Below are 8,791 nucleotides of genomic sequence, written 5' to 3' on the forward strand. Positions count from 1 at the left end.
GTCGCTGTGGAGCCTCTCCACACTGCTGTAGTAAACAGCCTGGGGACCGGGGTGGGGGGGGCTGCCGTGTTGGGAAGAGCAGGAGCCTCGTAGGGGCTCAGAGGGGTGGGTGGGTGAGCTTTGAGCCGAGCTGCTGCTGGGGGCTCGAGAATTCAGGCCCCTCTCCCTGCCCTCCCACCCGTCCTCCTCCCTGGCCAGGCTAGACCTGTGGGGCGGCTCTAAGCTGCCCTGCTTGGAGATGACAGGGCAGAAGGAGGGGCCGTAGACAAAGACCCAAATTGAGACAGAGAGAGAGACATGGAGAGGCAGAGGGATATAGAGACGGAGGCTCAGAGAGAGAGGGTGAGAGAGAGAGACTCAGAAAGACAGAGAGAGACAGCATCAGGTGAGAGATGGGAGACTGGAAGGGCTGAGAGGAGAAGGGCTGGAGGAGGGAAGTCCAGGGCAGGGAAGAAGACAGTGGGCCCAGGGGAGCAGCTCTTCCAAAGGCAGGAATTGTGGGGCTTAATAACAGCCCCCTCCTAAGTGGATAGCACCCCACAGGGAATAAAACTTTTCCACTTGCTTAAGCTCATTCAAACCTCACAATAGCCCGGCTGAGATGGGCCTGGAGTCCTCTGGAGGATGGGGGCAGGGATGGCCCCGTGGGGGGAGCAGCAGGGGCAGGGGGAGCTGCAAAGCTGGAACTGGAACCTGAGGACTGGCCGGGGGGTCCCACAGGGTGGGGGCGGTGAGTGGGTTAGAGACAGAGCCCCCACCTGGGCCCGAGGCCCCCCAGTGACAGACTTCCCCAGCCGCGCTCAGAGGCGATTGGTGGATGTGGCTGGCCTGTGCTTGACGCTTGCTGCCAGGACATCATTGCTCCTCTTTCTGGGAGGAAGAAGTTGTCGGAGTCAGGAGGCTTCTCTCTTGTCCCCTTTCTGCTGTCCCCAGCTGCCTGACTGTAGCAGGTTCTGTCCAGATTCCCCTTCAGGTCCGAGGCGCTCACTCCCCATCTTCTGTTGACAGCTCACAGCTGAATCTATCTCCTGGAATTGCCTTTGGTGGAAAGGGGGGCATCTTGCCCAAAGTTATGCCCCCTCCCTGGGGGCAGCCTGCATCCGGTGGCTGGTCTGTTGATGGAGGGTGTGCAAAGGCCAGGTCCCCTTGCTGTAACTTGGGACACTTCTGAAGGGCCGTGCCAGCTCCAGAGCTCCTTGTGAGACTGTGAGACTGGTGAGGACCTTTGCTGTGACTGACTGCACGTCAGTTTCTCCCTTTGCCCAATGCTGCTCCCCTCGCTTGCTGTTGTTCCTGCAAGTACTTGCCAATAAACCTCCTTCATGCACATCTCCTAGTCGCAGAGCTTTCCAGGGAGTCTGACCTATGACACTGACTCCAACCATGGGGTCCCAGCCTGGGCTCAGCTTGGCTCTTTTCCCCTGCATCCTTGTTTTCATCCTAATCCTCATCCCCACCCAACTCTAAGACCCGCCTTTCTGTACCTGGCAATTGCCTCTTATGGATCTTCCTGTTTTCACTCCTGCCCCTCTAGAGCTGAGCTGTCCAATACAGTCACCACATGTAGCCTGTGGGTGCTTGAGATGTGATTAGTCCAAATTGTGATGTGCTGTAAGGATAAAATACACACTGGATTGCGAAGACTTGCTATGAAAAGAAGAATGTAAAATATCTCTAATAATTTTTTTATATAGATGACACATTGAGATGATAATATGTTGGATGAAATAAAATATATTATTAAAATTAGTGTCACCCATTTCTTTACTTTTCTTGATGTGGCCATTAGAAAATTTTAAATTATATATGTGGCTTGCCTCATATTTCTATCAGACAGTGCTGCTCCAGAGTCTGTTATTCCACAGCAGCCAGAAGGGTCCTTTAAAATCTTGTTGGATCATGTCCCTCCTCTGCTCACAACACTTTCGATGCTCCCATCTTACGTAGGCTAAAAGCCAAGTCCTTACTTGGCTTTCAAGGCCCTGTGTGATTCACCCTCTTGCTTCCTTGCAGATTTTTCCTCCTACTATCCTGTCCCTTGTTCCCTTGTTCCAGCCACACTGGCCACCCTGAAACTCCTTAAAATTGCTAAGCTCATTCCTACCCCAGGGCCTTTGCACCTGTTGTTCCCTCTGCCAGGAGTGATTTCCTCACCTCTTTACATGCTTACTCCCTCATTTGATTCAGTTTTCTTCTCAAATGTCCCCTCCTCAGGGTGGCCTTTTTTGTCTACCCTGGCTGAAACAGACGCCTCCAAGTTCCTCTCTAACCTCTTGGGCAGAGCATTTATCCTCATGTAACATGACATTACCTATTCAATTGTTTACATTTTGATTGTTTCCCCAAGTAGAATCTAAGCTTCGTGAAGCCAGGACTTGGTCTGTCTTATTTGCCAAAATAGTCCCTGTACCTAGAGCTAGGCCTGGAATAGAACAGATGGTAAATAAATATTGGTCAAGTGACTATTTATAGATGACAAAACTGAGATCTAGAAAGATGAAATTGTGCCCAGGGTCACACAGCCAGGCAGGGACAGAGTTGGGAATAGCTCAGGACTGTCTGAGGCCAGAGCCTACAGGCCCACTACAGGTACTGTCTGCAGCCTCTTTCCTTTCTCTTGGTGCCATCACACAGGAAACACAGGTGTCACCTTGAAGAGAGGGGACCTGGCTCTGAGAGGCAGCAGACTCTGTCTTTCTGGCATCTCTGATTTCTGCTGGAGACTTCTGTGCATAGGGACCCAGCCGCCACTTGGCCCTTCCCTCCTCTGTGCACTCAGACTCACTGGTGCAAGGAAGACCCTGGGGTAGGGGTGCGGGGCACAGGGTAACTCGAGGGTCTAGGGGTGTGGTCTGCCCAGGGCTCAGGCAAAGACACTATGCTATTAGGCTGTGACACTGCTCAGCATTGTGCGTGATACCGAGTGTGGGGCACAGGGAGGAGGTCACGGCCATGAGTGAGGAGACAAAACCTCACAGAACTTAGGTTTGAGAAGACAGCACAAGGGAGAGAGGAGCCCTGGAAACCCGACATGGGGGCTGGAGCAAATTGCAGAGCCCTCTGCCCAGCAAGCTACCCTCTGAGGGTCTCTGCTGCTTGGGCACTTGGGGCAGCTCAGACCTTGTGGAGTTTGCCTTTGCCCCAGCTGGCCACCCACCACTATGGGGCAAGAGTGCTCTCTGGGCTCTGACCAGGTTCCCTACCAGCTGTATTCCTTAGAAGGGGCACCCTGTTCAGAATGAGCAGGACTTTGGAGCCTGGGATGCTGGTCTGTCTTTTCTCTGCTTGGTGAACTCCTACACATCTTTCAAGTCCCAGCTCAAGTGTCCTCTCCCTTGTCCAGAGTCCCCTGACTCTCAGGTGGAGGTCATCCCACCCTCCTCGGAGCACCCACATGGCTCACTGTTCCAACAAGTGTGTAAGCATTCAGTGCTTGCTTTGTAGTTCTTTTCTGTATAACAGCTTCTCCTATAGACTGCGAGCCCCTTGAGGGAGGGTCTGTCTTGTTCATTTCTGTGTTTCTAGCCTGAGGCTTGGTAGTGAATAGACTTTTACCACCACCACCATCACCATCACCACCACCGCCATCATCCTCACCACCACTACCATCACCACCACCATCATTGTCACCACCACCATCATCATCACCACCACAATCACCATCACCACCACCACCATCATCGTCACCACCACCATCGCCACCATCATCACCACCACCATCATCATCACCATCATCACCACCACCACCATCATCACCATCATCACCATCATCATCATCATCATCGGACTTGACATTTACTGATGTGTTCCCGGCATGTGTAAAATGCTTCCCGTGAAGCGGATCATTTAATCCTCACAATGACCCTACACAACAAGGCAGGTGTTTTATTGTCCCCCTTGGAGGAAACAGAGGCTTGGTGAGGTTCTCAGGGAGGCACTGTCAGTAAGTGTAGAGCCAGGGCTTGCATCCTTAGCTTCCGACTCTAAGGCCCATGTTTCTTTTGCTTTATTTGACCAAGGGGTGTGGGACCTTCTTCTCTGTGGGCAATTCTTCAGGTGAGTCTGCAGGCAGCCCGGGGGAGCTGGGTGGCGGAGGAGGGAGCCCAATGGTTCCTGTGGCTGAAGTGCAGGGTCTGTATAGGGCTCAGAAGAGGTGGAGGTGGACCAGCCAGAGGGAGCGGATCAGGGAGGGCCTGGGGCAGACAGCGAGTGTGGCTTGCGCCTCGTTGAGTTTGAGGCACCTGCGAGGATCAGCGTGGAGGTGCCCTGTGGCCAGTTGGATCCATGAGTCTGGAGTCTGAGGGGAATCCGCTCTGGGGAAGGAGATTTGGCATTGTTGGCATAGAAACAGATCAATCTGTGGGAGTGGGGGAAGGCCCAGGGGAGTGTGTGGTGTGAGAAGAGGAAAGTGTCAAGAACAGAACTCTTGGGATCCCTTATTTAAAGGGCTAGTTGATGAAAAGGAGCTGGTGAAGGACCCTCAGAGGGATGAACAGAAGACAGAAGGAGAACCAGACAGAGGGCTGCTACCAAAACCTCGAGGGAGCTCCATGAGTCTTTGTGGAATGAATGAATGAATGAGGTGGAAAGGATTGGTGATCCCCTCACTTCTGGGCCCAACATGATTCTCCACGGATGACTCAGAGTCAAGGCTCCTTCTGTCTCTCCAGGACGCTCTGGCTCTTTCCTCTCTCCTGGACCTGCTTTCTGCTCACCCCACCCTCAGGGAGCTAAGACCGGATTACTGTCCCTACATCATAACTAGGGGAACTGAGGCCAGAGAGGACCAGAGCCACACAGGCACCCTGGGTCTTAGTGCAGGTGCGTTCGGGGCAGGGACAACATTTCCAGAGAGGGGCTACCAGCGGGATGGGGTATCAAGGGGGCTTCTGAGACCCCATCTCTGGCCTGGAGTTTCTCACTCCACAGTCATGGAAATCCCCCTGGCACTTGGGGGGCTCTTAGAGATCACCTGGTTCAACCTCTGCATTTTATAGATGGGAAGATTGAGGTCCAGGGAAGGAAGGCACTTGCCCAAGTTCATAGTCATAGGAATACTAATTCCCAGCTACCATTTATTGAACACCTACCGTATGCCAGGGCTTTCACACGTATTCTTTTATTTATTCCCACCATCTCCTTAGTTGTCTCTGATTTTGCAGATGAAGAATCTGAGGTTCAGAAAGGTAAAGTCATTTGTCTGAAGTCACGCGGTAGATGAGCCTGGGCTAGGATTCAGACCCAGATCTGTTTGACACCAAAGCTTGGTTTGTTCCTCTGCCCTCCGCGGCCTCCCAAATCCTGGAACCCAGGTCTCCTGTGTCCCAGGCCAGAAGGTTTTCTATCCTGGCTGCAGCTTCTGTAGGACCCAGGCAGTTCTTCTGAGGAGGGAAATGACAGCAAAGTGGAGGGAGCACCAGCACATGGCCTTGAGTGCTGGACGTGGACAAAGCAAATGGGAGAAGGAAGGGAGAGGCTGCCCCCACCCGTGCCCCACCGCCCAGCGGGGCAGGCCCCCAGCAGCCTGGCCCTCTCCCTCCCTCGGGGCTGGAGCTGCCTCTCCGCCTCTGCCTGCCCGCCTGCTCCGGGCTGAGCTGGCTTCATGTATTATTAATAGCACTGCCAGCCTTCCTGTTTTCACGCTGATAACCTGCTGGGGAGGGCGGGTGGGAGGGAGGGCGCAAGGGGGCAAAACCCTGGAGCTCTGAAGGGCCCTCCCCCCTCAGCAGAGCAGCTCTGCGGGGCTGGCCCAGCCCCAAGTCTCTGAAGTTGGTTTCTAGAGCTTCCCCATCTGAACCCACAGGAGGGGACCGGGGCCCTCCGAGGGGGATTCATGTGGGAGGTTGGAATGCGTGACTCAAGGAAGAGCTCATCCCTTACTCCATCTAGGATACCAAGGGCTCAGGTCACTTTGGCTTCCCCTGAGGCAGATGTGCCCATATCCAGGTGGCCACAGGGCTCAGGGCTGAGGATTCAGGAGTGTGTGTGTGTGTGTGTGTGTGTGTGTGTGTGTGAGTGAGTGACACCAGCTCCCAAGATTCCCTGGGGTAGGGATCCGGCCACACATGGACCTCAGGCCACATCGGAGCTGGTTTCTCCCTGTCCCCCACCCTATGCCTCATCTTTTTCTCTTCTAGAGCCCCACCTGAGGGCCCAGGGCAGGGTGCAGATGGAGCCCGCCCTGTCAAGGATTGGAGGGGAGGGAGTGGGTAGAGGCCATTCCCTTTGAGCCAAGCTGTAGGCTGAAGGTCACTTGTATGGGCCTGCAAGGGCTAGTTGTGCATGTCTTCCCAACTTCTTGTTCAGTGATGTCACATTGTGAATTTGAAATTGACCTTGGTGGGAGTGTTTACCCTCCAGAAATTGGCAAATGCTACAAATCAGGGTCCCCCCACCCCCGGAGCCCATTGATAGACTTTTACTAGTATGGAAGGCTCTGCTCTAACCTTGAACATGCCTGTACTTCTTCTGCCTTTAACCTCTGCCCAGGCTGCTCCCTGGAATTCTTTTCTCTTCTCCTTTGCCTGTTAATTTTCAATAACAATAATAAAAGCAGTAATAATATTGGCTAACATTTACTGTATGCTTATTAATTATGTTCTGGGTCCTTTTGGAGAGCTTTACAAATTCAATTCATTTCATCTTCATAGCCACCATCTGATGATTAGACACTATATTATTTTCATTTTACAGATGAGGTAACTGAGGCACGAAGATGTTGAGGAGCATCTAAGGTCACACAGCTGGTAAATGGCAAAGCTGGGACTCACACCTGGCTCCGTGACCTGTGCTGCCAGGTCCTATATTGCCCCTGCCTGGCTGCGGAGTGCCTCCTGCAGTCTTGCTGGCTGTCCTGGCATCCAAGCCTTCCTGGCTGACTTCCTCTCTCGTGTCCCAGGAGCTGTGCATTGAGCACATGAAACTGCCCTTCCTGAGTCTGGGTCTCTCCTGCCCCCCAGCCTGGGAGCTCCTTGAGTGCACTGCCTGGGTCAGATTCATCCAGTGCCCCCAGTGCCTGGCATAAGAGCAAACTCTGAGGGCAATTGCTGAATGAGCCACTCACGGAGGTCATCACGGGCAGCCTGTGGTACAGGGCCTGGCACATCGTGCATACTCATATGTACACTGCTCCGTAAGGGGCAGTGTGGTGATCAGAGACTTGTCTCACTCACCCAGCAAAGTTCATACTAGTGCCTTCTATTCGCCAGGCTCTGTGCTAGGAGCCGCAGATTATGGTGCAAGCGAAACAGACAAAAGTCTTTGTCCTCTTGGAACTTATGTTCTAGTGCAGGAGACATACAATAAATAAGATAAATAAAATAGAAAGCATTTGGTGATACATGCTAAGGAGAAAAAAATAAAGTAGGGAAAGGGGATAGGAAGTGTGCAGGGGGAGGTGGAAATCTTGATGGGTCAGGAACCTGTCAGACTTCTCTGAGAAGGTGACATTTAAGGAAGGGAGGGAGCAAGCTATGCTGTTCATGGCAGCAAGAGCATTCTAGGCAGTGCCAAGGTCCTGAGGCAGGAACTTGCTGGGCATGTTTGAGCAACAACAAGGAGACCAGTGTGCTTGGAATGAGGCAAAGGGAGGGGAAAATAGGTCAAAGAGTTATTGGGGCCAAGAGAAGCAGGGGGAGGGGAGAGGGACTATGTGGTGGTGGGGAAGGAGGGCGGAGAGGGTTATGGGGGCCGCACTTTTACCCTGTCTAGGAGAGGGACAGCTGTGAGGGAAGAAAGCAGGAGAGGGCTCTGCTTTCTGTAGCTAAAAGCAGTCTTGCAGCCATGCCTGGGTCCTTGGCCCCTTGTAGATGCTGGTGCAGCACAGAATTGCCTCAGTTTCCCCTCTAGACTCCTATCAGCTGCTCCCCTGTCCCGACCATGAGAAGGTGTTGCCCTAAGGCACTGCTGTTCTGGGATGGCACCATCCTTCTCCTTGGGTTTCTGCTGCTCTCTCTGCCCTCTCTGATTCCCTGGTCAGGTTCATTAGGTGTTAACCACTGGGCTGGCCGCTCCAGAAGCTCCTGCTTTCCAGCCGCTCCCCTCTGTGTTCCTGAGGTCCCGCTTCCAGGCACAGCCTGCCCAAGGGTGATACAGCTGTCTTCCTAAAGACAGTGAGAGATCCAGGGTCTGGAGAGGCTGGCAGTGCAGGGACGAGGTGACAAAGGAGGGAAGAGCCTGGTGGAGGCAGTGGGCACAGGGGACGCTGCGGGGGTCTCCTCCCTATCAGGAGTGTAGGACGGCCGAGTGGAGGTGGTGCCAGGACAGGTGACGTCTGGGCTGGGAGTGTATGGCCTGGATTTATTTGTCCGATGCCACACCCCACCCCAGAGCCCTAAGTGCTCCGCATTGTAAATAAAACTCACCTAATAAATCTCCCCCGTAAATTTTCTGCGTGGAATTGCATTACTCGTCTCGTTTCCAGTCATTAGGTTTGAGTCCAATCTGGAGTTGTCCCGATGGCTGTGTAAATCATGCCTGCGCTCTGGGGAGCATGAACTCCAGGGAGAAATCATGCCTGGGCCCGCGGGGGTGACAGCTCGAGCCTGAAGCTCTAGACCCCGAGTGGTTGCCTGAGGGGGTGGCTGCTTGCGCGGGGCTCCTGCTGTTCCTCTTGCCCTGGAAAAGGGAAAGGACCTAACACTAAGGAGCACCTCACGTGTGCCAGGAACTTTACACACAGCATCTTGAATCCTCACACAAGCCCCACAGAGTAGGAATTACTATCTCCATCTTAAAGAATGGGACTGAGCTCAGAGAGGGGAAGTTACTTGCCCAAGGCTACTCAGCTCAG

This window comes from Diceros bicornis, chromosome 13 (assembly GCF_020826845.1).
Source record: "Diceros bicornis minor isolate mBicDic1 chromosome 13, mDicBic1.mat.cur, whole genome shotgun sequence".
Classification (NCBI taxonomy): Eukaryota; Metazoa; Chordata; class Mammalia; order Perissodactyla; family Rhinocerotidae; genus Diceros; species Diceros bicornis.